Raw genomic sequence first — 13,310 nt, 5'->3', positions numbered from 1 at the left:
AATAACGATTTTAGTCATTTTGTTGTAATTCCGTTACAAGACAGCCCAATTTTACATAAGTATATAAAATATTTTCCACCGTCACTGATAATTTGAGAATAATATTAATTCAACTTTAATTTAAGTAATAACAATATAAAATATCCTAGACTGACATACCGTCTCGCTCAGAATCGTCTTTCGTATACAATAATATTATATCATTGAATTCAAATTTAATACCATCCATTACAGCGACCTTCTAGACACCTAATGTATGGTAGAGTGACATCCACTTACCCGCTTTTTTTAATCTGTTTTTTTAAAAAAAAAATGTATCTTTCGTTTTTAAACCCAAAAGTACTTGTTTAACTCTAAATTTATACATAGATATTATAATATAGTATAATATTAACTTACATTAATACAAGTGTGGTAATCTTCATACACCGTATGAAGCCCAAAAGAGGTTAAATCATGGCCCTTGAGGATTTTTCTTTTGTCGCAAAAAAAAAAAAATGGTTTCTTTTATGTAAAATATTACCTAATAAATTTTATATTATCTTCTGTAAGCTACTGATGCAGTAACGGTAATCGTTATAATTTATCATTTTTTATTCTCTGTTATTATTCAATACTTATCAGTATCATCTTGTTAATACATTTTTTTATAAAGAGTTGGAATGGAGTTTATATTTACTAATAGAAAATAAATCTATAAATGAATAATTGTTTTTGTTTATTAAAAAAATTACATAGGTGTTACTGTTTCTGAAACTACTTCAGTTCATATGAATGTGTATAATATTATTTAAAATAACTTATAGCATAAAAAAGAATTCATCTAAGAATATTTATAAAAATATAATACGATTGATTTAAATCACGGTGTCTGTGGTCGTATTCAATTTCAAATAACCTATAAATGGTCTGTTGGTATTTAGTGTCAAGTGGTAGGTAGTTAACTGTTTTAAATTGTACTCGTAATATTGTAAGTAGGTACTAATATATTATACAAGGAAAGGTCTGCAGTCATTGTTTTGAAAGTATTCAACATAGTTAGATGACACGACATTGAAAACAATTTATATTTCTGCAATTAGTTAAATTTTTACTTTTTGAATGGCAACATATATCATTAATTAAATATTTTGAATCAGTTTATTTTTTATAGTACATCGATGTATACAAATTTAATTTGATCTAGTGTTTAATTTAAAGTTATAACTTATAAGTATTTAAAACCTAGAAGAGTGAACCAACATTTTTTGGTAGTTTTCCTGTGCCATCTTACTAAGCCATCTTCTCATCGAAACATTTAATATTTATAATAAACTAATGGGTAGTTCGAAATTAGAATTGTGTGTATTTAAATACTTAAAATAATATCTTATTTCCGAGTATGAAATGATAAATGTATGTTGTCATAATGTCATTAAAAAAAGTAAACAATTATAAAGATAAAAAAATAAAACGAAATATTACATTTGTTCAAAAAAATTGTCTTGCAATGTCACCGAACCCTGTTATAAAAAAAACATTTCCGAAAAAATAAGTGTAGACACTTTAATGGATCACCATGTATTTGTTTATTATTCTTAATAATGTGTGTTGCATAATTAATACACTCGACGATTAGTATTTACTAATAATTATTAATTTAAATGCCATTAATCTTTACGAGTTTGCAGTTGTCGCTAACTTATAACTTTATTACGATAATGTTGATTTAAAAAAATTAACGATCAGTATTATTACGTATATAATGACATAGAGACTCATGTTTCCCATGACAAAAATTCCTTGTTTCGGTTCGCCATTTGTAGTAGGCAACTAAATCAATACAAATTCTAAGTCAAATTATATTTTTTAATTATTAAATTCTATTTAATTAATATTTTTTTGCTGGCTTCTATGTATTTGAAATAATTGTGGCTTACACAATTTCCGATTTCGGGACATTATTTTTCTTTTGCCAAGGGACCCAACACGAGAACGAAATGTTTCGTCATGGATTCGAACAATGGTTCAATATCCATAAGCAAGCAGTCTTTGATAGAATGAAAATATGTATGCGAAAATAAAGATCTTCAAACAAAATTTCCAATAATGGTGGTCGGTACAAACGTTAAAATACGTCGTCTACATTGTAATCTAGAATAGACGTGAGAGAGTATTTCTTATATACATATATGTAGATTGTAGATAGTAAAATGTAAGCTCTAGAAATGGAAACCGACCATCGACAGTCGGGCGTGGTCTTGGGTTTTGTTATAACTTAAAATGGAAGTTTTAATAGAAAAACATTTGTTACCATAATGTTCGACTTAGACAAGCAAGTTCAAATATATTATGTATTAGTAGAGTTAACGATTAATTAAGATTAAAAGAGGTAATTCATATTTGTACATCTAGACAATCACTGTTATACCCAATTAATTAAGAGCCTTTTATAAATAGGTATTATGTTTAAGAAAATGTCAACACTTAATGTAGTATTTTATTATATATTTTTTAATTTTAGAAAAATAAACATTAACTTACAAATATTCAGGATTTAGCAGCATTTTTTGTGTCTGTTTCATCATCAGTCATCACGTTTTGGATCATAAAAAATGATTCAATATTCAACATTGAGGGTTGTTTCTGGTACAAAATTGGATCTTGTTGTTATGGTACATTGTGGACATTTTTTTGAAATATCGGGGAATACTAAGAACAGATTACGGAAAACGAGAATATAAACTTGAAACCAATTTTCGATAAAATCGATTTTGTTTTTTTGTTTAAATTGAAATAAAAAAATAACGATAGTGAATTAATATGTTCAACAAATATTTTTGTTAGCATTCTATAGACATAATAATACAATTTGTTGGCTATATTACATTTAAATATTTAATATCCATCAATTAACTATTTACATTGTATTTATACTTTAGAAATCATGAACTTTTATTATATTTCCTTTGTTTTTAGATGTTTGTAAAAATATTTTTTTTCTAGTAGAAGTACATTTATTCATTCACAACAACATCAACATTAACGTTGGTCGTAAAAAGATTAAAGCAACATTGAGTGTTTAATCAACATTTTTCCTTATTTTATAGAAATACTTAATGAATGAACAAAAAAAATTGTTCTTTCTACACAATAGGAAATTAAAAATAAAAATAAAAGATTTGAGTATTATATAGAGTGATTTACAAATTATGTGTGTTTTTGTTTTATTTTTTGTGTAGTGTCAGAAAATAAAAGCCATAATTTTTAAAATATCGCTAGTAGTTATTACTGGTGAAAAATATGATCAAGAATATCTCGAAGGTAAGTCTTTTTGGAGCCAACATTTATATACAATTCCAATTTTTTTTTTTAATAATCAGGAACAAAAATCTAAAAGAACAAAACAATAAAATAATAACAATTTTTAAATCTGCTAATGGTTTTCAAGGCTAAGTCTATATAATAATAATAATAATAAATTTACTTTTATGACTAGGTGACTGCAATAGTTGTAATAATGGGGACACTAGTATAATTAGATGTAATTTCCTAACTAGGATATAACTAGGATATAATATATATATTATATATAAACCTAACCGGTAGGGGGTCGTCGGCGGTGACACGATATTGTTTAATAAATAAATCCACCTGTTTGAAAGTTAGGCATATTATATTATTTTAACTCATTACATGGATTTATATTTACATGCTCAAACTAATACATCAAACATTAAAGAGTAAAATAAATTATATTTATACATGGTATATATGTTATGTGCGTGTAGCTTTTCATGCCCAGAATAATAAAACACATCATGCCATTCACATTGGACTTATGGTTCATCGAATTAAATGACGAGAAACAGATAACCCCTGAGTGGTACAGTGTGGTACGGTGGATACCACTGCGACTACTCTACAACCTCCCTCTTCTTCGTTATAGGTAGGCACGCGGGGTATCGAGTTGGTATTGGTTGCCGTGGTCTGTGGACTGGTGGTTGTAGAGCAAATATAGATATCAGTCGAAGCTTATAACAAACCGCTACAATCCTGGACATTTCAATTTTTAAAATTTTTAAACATATTACATTACTTATCTACATAATACCAACGAAAACAATTATGTGATACATATTCTATTTATAACATATTGCTAAAAAAATTAAGAATGTTTGTAAATTGAAAAATTATCTACTATCTGTAATACATTTGATTTGTGACATATAGTTCAAACCAAAATATATTATATTATGCGTCTATGATTTATTCCATAGTCAGAGACTCGATACGATCAAAAGCTACTTCTCAGAACCATTGAAGTGGATATGGAATTCAGCTCATGTGCCCAAACTCAGATGACTGCTGATATATTAAGAAAAGTGCAGCACTCTAGTCGTATGGAACTTCAGTTGTCCCTGACTGCTCATTTAGACCCAATCCTTAATTTGATAGTTATTTACTCACCGAAACAAGTTCTTTTGAAACTAGTTTAACCACCTTTTGTTGGTAATTTGAGAATTAGGACACAACTAGGAAGTTACCCGAAAATCATCAAATATATTTTAGTTAATTTATAATTTATTATTAGTAAATAATAAAATCCTTTTTTTATTTTTATTTTTTTATTTTTTATTAAATTAATATTTACAATCTGTATACATAACATAATACAATAAGTAAATTATGAAAGCTTAAACGAAAACGAAAAGAACATGAAGGCTTGAGAGAAGGGGGCGTCCATTGACACCACTTCAAAAAGTCATTCTACTCATCAGAATGTTAATTTAATTTAGTAGATCTCTGGGCCAACGTTGTTTTAATCGAATTAGTAGATTTTGATGGTTAATTATGGCTGTGTGTAGTTTTTTGTAGGATTGAGAGGCTAATTCAAGAAGAGTTAGGATTTTCAGGTCATTATGGAGGGACTGATTGCTGACGAACCAAGGAGCACCTGTGATGACGCGTAAGATTATAGACTGGAAGGATTGGAGTAGATTAATATTTGACTTTTTAGCTGCTTCCCAAATTTGGATGCCGTAGGTCATGGCTGGTCTTATAACTTGTTTATATATTAGAATTTTGGTTCTATGTGGAATTTTGGAGCGTAATAGATTTCTAAGAGAATGAAGACGTAAATTTAAATTTAATTTAAGTTTAATTTTTATATGGTTTGACCAATTTAGTTTTTTGTCAAGGTGGATGCCACTAAAATACTTAAAGAGTAAAATAAAACCTATACTATTTATGGGCATTTCTACAACTTATTATTATTTACAAGCAGACCTAAATACGTACTAATTTATACATAGGTTTTAATTTAAAAATATTTGTTAAAATAAATTCAATAATATAATGTATAAAATAAAAACCAAGTCCGTGAGTTTTTATATTTGTTGTTATATTTAAATTTATAAACAAAATATCATAGTCTTGTATTTATGATTTGTCTGTATTTAAATAATTTGTTAAAGAAAATAATGCATATAATGGTAAAAATAAATATTTAAATAGTTTCTTATATAATTATTATAAAAATTATGGTTTTAATAATTATTTTCTAGATATTTATAAAATACTTTACCATGATTTTTCAATTTAGGTTCTGAGTTAAGCAATGGATGTATTGGTTTTACGTTTATATATGTTTTTTATGTGTTTGTTGATGTTACTTTTAGAAGCAGTAAACTTCTGACTTTATACTTTGATGGTGTATTCTAGCAATTTGGGTCTATTTGGTTCTATATGGGGTGAAAAGGAAACGATTCAAAAGATTTTCAGGGAAATCGATTTGGTTTTTTGATGTCATTAAAAAATGAATAATTGTTGGGACTTGCATTATTCACAAAATATTCATATTTGCATTAACTAAACATGATATAATTTCCAAAGTATTTTTTAGGCTTTTTAGGTGTTCAATATTTTTTACGAAACACCGACTGTTTTAAATATCATTATTAATTCTCTTTACAAAATACAAATTCGTTTCGAGTGAATTAAATGTCAGTGGCATACGCGTAGTATAAATAGTATTATTTTGGAAAAGTTCCGTGAGAAAGTTTTTTGGAAGTCGTGTTAAATGTTTTACCACTTCTCTTATTCGGATATATTATTTCAAATTTAAACAGAGATAATTGTAAAAATATGCCAGGACAATACTAGTAAATTATTTTTGAAATTTAAAAGTATGATACTAAAACTTACCAATGGTATACGCATAACTTTTGTATGGGAGAAAGGTTGTGAAAATAAACCTAACATAATATTAAACTCAAAAATGGGCCTATTGAGGTACTTATAAAGCCCTAAAAAAAAGTCATTATGACAAAATAATTTTAGATGATTTGCATGACATCCAACTTCGTAGGTCTGTTATAACACTATAATGCAAATATATATAGATAATTAAATTAATTTCATATTGATTGTTATAAAACATAATATACAAAAAACATAGAACGATCTTGTTTTATGGACGACGTATTGAACGATTAAGGTACTATTTTTTTATTCAGTTGATTAATTATATTGTTTATAAACTTAAACAGAGATAATTGTAGAAACGATGCAAAGTTTTCACATTTTTTACTTTAAAAGTACGATATAATAACTTACTATATTGTAAATTGTAATACCACGGTGGCATTATATTTTACATTCGTTAATTTTTAGTAAAATAGTTCATCGATTTAATTTACATAATGTACCTTTTACCAGCGATTTATTGCATTGTATTTTGTATTAATACTCATTTTTTTAATTCAAAATGTTGTTATGTTTGAATTATTAAATTATTATGAATCATATACGTAAACAAATAAATATAATATTTATATAAGTTTGATATTGAATGGCATCAATGCAAAAAACAATACAATAAAAAATGTTAATTAGTACAAAAATTTATTTTGAACTACATATATTTTAAGTGACCGAAACCTTAAAATACATTTTATCATACGTAAACTAAAAGAACAACTATTTAAGTTTAAATTATTAGATTATGCCTTAGTAATAAGAAACATCGTATATATCGTTAAATTAATTTAATTTAAAGTAGTTTAATAAACTCGAAGTTAATTATTTATTTTAGGGTCATAATTCAATTTATTACATAAAGTACCTACCATTTATTTTGTTTAATGTATAATATCATGATCACAATTATTTGCTTATATAATTTTCAGACTTTTATAATAGATACAAAAATATAAGGCCTGAACTATGTCTTATCATGTACTTATAGGTAGTTATTTGTGTAAATTGTTATCCAAAAATGATTTATAATAATTTATTAATATGGACTAACTTAATATCGCAGTTAAATAAATGAATTAATTTTAGAATCTGGGTGGTGCAATGAATAAATTAGTTTTAAAATGAAACAATTATTCGTCTTTCTTCGTGTTATGGAAACTTTTGTAACAACAACAATGCTTGTATTTTCAATATTCAGTGTGAAGAAAATTCATAGATATTTTTGAATAATAATGATAGATTACATTTTTACTTAGCATACTTCTGCTTAATTCATTACACTTTCAGGAATATCTTTAGAAATAAAATTATCTAATAATATTGATATAGACATTATTTAATTTGATAACATATCAATTTAGTTAGTCGAAATCATATTAAATGATTACAGTTTGATATTAATACTCTATTAATATTACAATAAAAATCAGTTAAATTATCTAAGACTTAAACAGTTAATTTTGTACACCGACTTTTATCGAAAAACCATAAATAATAAAAATGTACTATTTAGGTCTAATTAACTAAGCATTTATTTTTAGATAGTAAGATAAAAAACCATTTCAGGATATTTGGCTAATTTTATTTTTAGCATTTAGCGGATGCATTTATACTAGTAAGCCACAGTAATTGTTTCTTAAAAATATTTTATTTTAATTTCTTAGAACATATTTCCGGTTAAATTTCTTTGCTAATTGTTTTGTTAAGCAAAATATTGTTTAATAGGTATGCGTGAGAGTAGAGTATCATAGATGTAAACCGTTGTCCGTTTTTCGTCGTATTTTCTACTAATTGAAATCCATATATATTTTTTTGTTTACACGACATTTCACGCACCACATGATATTCTAAATACATTTAAGATAACGGAGCATGACCAAAATACTCCCGACCTCACTGGAAAAACCCAAAATGGAAATCTGTATGGCTTGTTAAAAGCTCAAAATAATAGTATTTTGTACATGCATGTAGATAATGAATTTAAATAGCAAATATAATAGCTATTGATATTAATATTTTAATTTTATTATTAATATCGAGACTATAATATAACTATTAATATACCTATCTACGTTGCTCATCATATTTATTTAGTTTACTAATTCATAAATTAAATGTATATTCTTATGTATTTACAGTAGACTTATAATCATATCATTTTTAACATTATTTTATAATTAATTTTGTAGCTTATTATTTTTTAAATGTTGATATTTAATCCTTTTGTTTGCATCTCGTTGTATTCTTGAAATAAATGTATAGGTGATTATTCTTAATTTGTTATGAATTACATTTCGTACTATAATGTTAAGTGTAATACACTTTAAATGAAGTTATATGTTCCGTATACGTTCCCAAAGCTCACAAATGTAAAGATTAATTGTAATTATTGTAATTCCTAATGGCTAACATAAAATAGTTTATCAAACTGAATAACTGCTTAGTCTTAGTGCTTACTCATTGAGTAGAGGTTTGATGAAATATATTAAAACCTGTTTTCAATTTGTTTTAAAATGTGCAAAATGATGAAATGTTTCCTTTTTCACCATACCTATAACACGTATGTTCACACAAAATTTTATTTTCGGTCATTAATGTATGGAACATATCGTTAATCTCTGTTAGAAAGTCATTATTAGGAAAACTTAGTCTATAACATTTTAAAGATGTACTTACATTATTTTATACGTGTAGTATGTGTTATCTTGTGTTAATTTAAGTACATAGAGAACAATAGGTACTACTTACAGTAGCTTTCCGTCGAGCGTATTTAGTCGTGTTTTGTTCCTTTGTTTGTTTGAATGTCAAAGTAGTGTGAAACCAAATTGTGTTGTTAACTCACACAAGTAAGTCCAATTTTGAAAACTTGAATTCTCTCTTTCAGCTGAGCAGGTTTAATGTAATAAAATTGTTTACTTCCTTTGTATTTGTAACGTTCAGTTGTACTGAATGTGTATACTATTTTACCCCAGCTAAATTATTTCAAAGTATATTATTGCATAATATTATTTATACGACCCGAAATTATCACTATTAAGTCTATTTTTGATTGTTGATTAATCCCTCGGATGTTTCAATTATTATTTTTTGACTTCGTAACATTATTTTTTCAAGTTGGTATTACTTGTTTATTTGTTAATGTAATTAATATGGTTCCTACCATAAAATACTACACAGGACTGGACACTTTGGCTGGGGCTGGATGAGTACTAAGAAGACTTACACCCTAAGTGTACGCTATTTGTACACATGCAACTCAACGCTATCTATTAACCTATTAATTTATATACATTTAACATGTGTATATAGGTAGTAGGCACGATGTAAAGAAGATACATCTTCTCTACATCGTGATCGTAGGTTATTTGTTTATCGGTTATCTTATCAGTATTTTGTGGTGTATAATTTTTGAACACCAACGTTGTTAGTCCCACTAACATGCAGAGTGCAGTTACATTGCATGTGTCGTCTGTTCTACGAATAGTACGAACCTCGTACAACGTCGAAGCCGAGATTTTGTATGTAGTGTCAACTCATATTGGGTAGTAATGGTTCCAACGTCTACAAGCAATAATAATTAGAAATACTGGATCAAATGTAGAGAAAAAATATTATTTTTTTTAAAATAAAATTAACAACATTTGGCAGAGTAGATTCTATTTAAATAATTCAAATTTGTCATATTATAGTATTGTTTATTTATATTTTATTTTAATGATAGTAAGTGTATTAATTTATAATATTATACGTATTACAATGAAACGCTATATTTGAAGAAAATATTGTTTTTTTTTTTTTTACGAAATAGCGAAGACGAAACTATACAGTCAATTACTTAAGATGGGGCTATACAGGAAGTTATGGCGAAGTTCGACAAGTTATGTTGGTTTCGTAGTAGAACAAGAGTTTTCCTTTGATATACTCATTTGATAGGATTTATGTTTAACGTGCGTCCTTTTAACCAAGGATCAAGATATTAAGTTCTAGCATAAACTGTAAGAATACACTTAGTGCAAATAATTTGCCATTTCTAGTAGCCATATAATAGGCTCTTAAAGTAGTTTGATGCAGAATTGAAAAAGTATACAATATTTCATTCATATTAATTGTATAATTTATTGCAGAGCATCTCATATTAATAAAATTATACTTACAATTATGACTTTTCATTACAGTTTCTGTGTAGCCCCCTACCCACTGCAGTTTAAGAATTTTTTTTTTTAAATCTCGTTTTATAATGTTTTAGATACTTTTTGAAAGTCTAATTTGATTTAATATTATCTATAGCAATATTATATAGAGGCAATGTATTGATGAAGTGCATTGGTAGATGTTTTTATGGGACATTTAACATACTCATAGGTATCCACATACTTGAGAAACATTTCAATTTATTTAATATGTATAAATAAGTGTTAGGGAGGTAGGTACCGATTTTACCGATCGATATAAAATTGCGTAATACGACACTAATATAGTAGTGTTTCTAAGCTGCCCATAATAAGTCCATCATATAATTCGTTAATGGATTTAAATTTATTTTGTTGATTTTGGTTCTACAGTTTAGATATTTGTATAGTATTATAGTAATATTAATTTTTTCTGGAAGACACGTTAAATAATTTACTACTTCTCTTATTCAATTAAAATATCCTTTCAAATTTCAGTATAGATCATTTCAGAAATGATGCCAAGGTGTCACGTTCTTTTTTAAATTTAAAAGTGTTATATATAATTACTAATATTATACATTGTAATACTGAAATAGTATTACAGGCCACTGTTTCAGGCTTTCTTTCCCAACCTTTGTGAATAGTGACATAGTGTATACACCTAATCTTCCTAATGTATAGGAATTCTAGTTGTGGTAATTCAGAAGAATACATGAACGTAACATTAGGTTAACTATGTTGGGTCCAATGTGTCTAAGTATAAATTACCACAAATATCTTATTTGTCCAAGAATCACAGACATCGCACCTAAATATGAGACCACGGTATCTGGGCAACACTTAATAAAACCTAACATAAATTGAGTATACTTTTTAATTTAACTAATGTTTTCAATATTGTAATGAAACAATTGTATTATTAAGTAAACATCTAGAGAAGTATTATATTATATATTCCAAACAATTATACATATTAAAAGAACAATTAGATTCAGATTATTTAAATAAACACAATTACATTATTGCACTGCAGAAAAACCTTGAATATTAAAAAGGACTATAATTATTATTCTCTACATTTTGGCTGTACATAGTTTTATACTCTCAATTTGTATTTATTACTATGTATTACGAACAAGGCTTTAAAACGTTTGTATAACAATACGAGTATAACGTTAAACGATTCAAAAAACGATTGAAATCGATAGCGGATAACGAAACAGAAAGCAAATTTGTCAATAATTGAAACATAACATTGCCAGAAAAAATAAATATATCTTTAAAATTATAACTATCAGTAAATTATGCAATATAAGTATTTTTGTACAACGGTGATTTTAAGTACTTAACTAATCAAAATAATATAAATATAATAGGAAGTTTAAAATAGCAATAAATATTTTAAACAAAAAATACGCATTACTAAACACCAATTATAATTTATAAATAGGTCTTCCTATAAAATTCCGCTGAAAATGATTCCAACGCTTCTCTTTAATACGTTGTAGTTCTCGATAATCAGTATTTTCTCGTTGGGTTTAAAAATATGCACAGCCACTTTCAGTAGATATTTATCATGTTTACCAATATCATAGAAGTTTTTTTTTAAATTATTATTTTGTTTAAGTTGTCAAAACTGTATTTAAGTTAACGTATGAAAACACTCCGAAATGGTCAGGACAAAGCTTGGTGAGATCTCATAGGAGATCATGGCGGTCAACCAGTTGAAAGTGTTAAATTACATAAAATACAATTTTGTTACTACTTAATACTATAATAAATTATAACAGCCTCTATAGCCTATGGTTCATATTCTCTGCTTACCACCACTGTTTCTACCATTTTTTTGCTGAATGTGCATAAAATAATTTAGTAACGATCTCTTGTATAAATAAAGAATAATTTTTTCTCTGTTGTTATAATTGTGAAAAAAACGGTTTCATTTACGATTATAGTTATAAATAGTAATGACTAATGATCCTATGTATAATATCTCGTACAGGTAAAACTCTTCTCTCAAGAAAATCATTGAAAATTTTCGAAATAAAATGTATAATTCTTTTAATCTTATCTTTATAAATTAAATATTGTTTAGAGGTAAATTATTATTAATTTTAGTTTGGTTTTAATTAATTTTATATTTATTATTAAAGTTGTAAGTTGACGAATCAATTGATTATTAATCAAGTTTGTTTAATGCAATTTATTTATCAATATAATATCAATTAATTTTGCTCTCGAAGTATAAGAGTTGTAATAACATCATATTATACTAATTATCGCATATTATGACTGTCATACAACCTCTCTTCTTATCACGTTCTATAAATTACATTTTTCTTCTTTAACAACAAGTCCCACATTCAAAATACACCTTTGGTCATAAGTTATTATACTAATAATACTATTTATTTATTTTTGAGAGGTTTAAACATCTAGTATAGTATCAATAATCTATATTAGACCACTAATATTTTGTTTAATTTATTTTTCAGATTATTCATATTCAGTTGTAGCTAGTATTTAATTAAAATACAAATTGAGAATTGTTGAAGAAACCTGAAAAAAGTAAGTACCTACTTAAACAGCAAATTATATCTTTCAAACCCTTCTTACTCAGTACAATAATACATTTTTTCCCTATTTATGGATATTTTATTAAAATAAAATTGTGACTCAAAATATTTATCGAAATGATTAGGTGCCTATATTTTATGTCATATATTTATTTTAATTCTCATTGGAATTTCACGACTATTCATTCAATATTACAGTCTTTAAATTGAAAATATCATCTATGTTGAGTCGTGTTGGTGAAAATTGTGTGTGGAAAGAATAACAATTTTTTTTTGTATTTAATTTTTTTTTATACGCATGCTTGCCTTGTAAATTACAAAT

General features: G+C 26.2%; 1 protein-coding gene across 2 annotated transcripts in view; it reads left to right on the top strand.

Moving 5' to 3' along the window:
- Nucleotides 1-13,310, top strand: part of LOC111031916 — a 199,423-nt gene that overhangs the window by 35,672 nt on the left and 150,441 nt on the right. For both annotated transcript variants that reach the window (XM_022312035.1, XM_022312034.1), the window contains exon 2: nucleotides 12,908-12,980. The gene's annotated coding sequence lies outside the window, so the exon portion shown is untranslated. The remainder of the gene's footprint in view (nucleotides 1-12,907; nucleotides 12,981-13,310) is intronic.

This window comes from Myzus persicae, unplaced genomic scaffold, assembly GCF_001856785.1.
Source record: "Myzus persicae strain clone G006 unplaced genomic scaffold, MPER_G0061.0, whole genome shotgun sequence".
NCBI classification, from domain to species: Eukaryota; Metazoa; Arthropoda; class Insecta; order Hemiptera; family Aphididae; genus Myzus; species Myzus persicae.
This window is presented reverse-complemented; position numbering and strand designations above follow the sequence as displayed.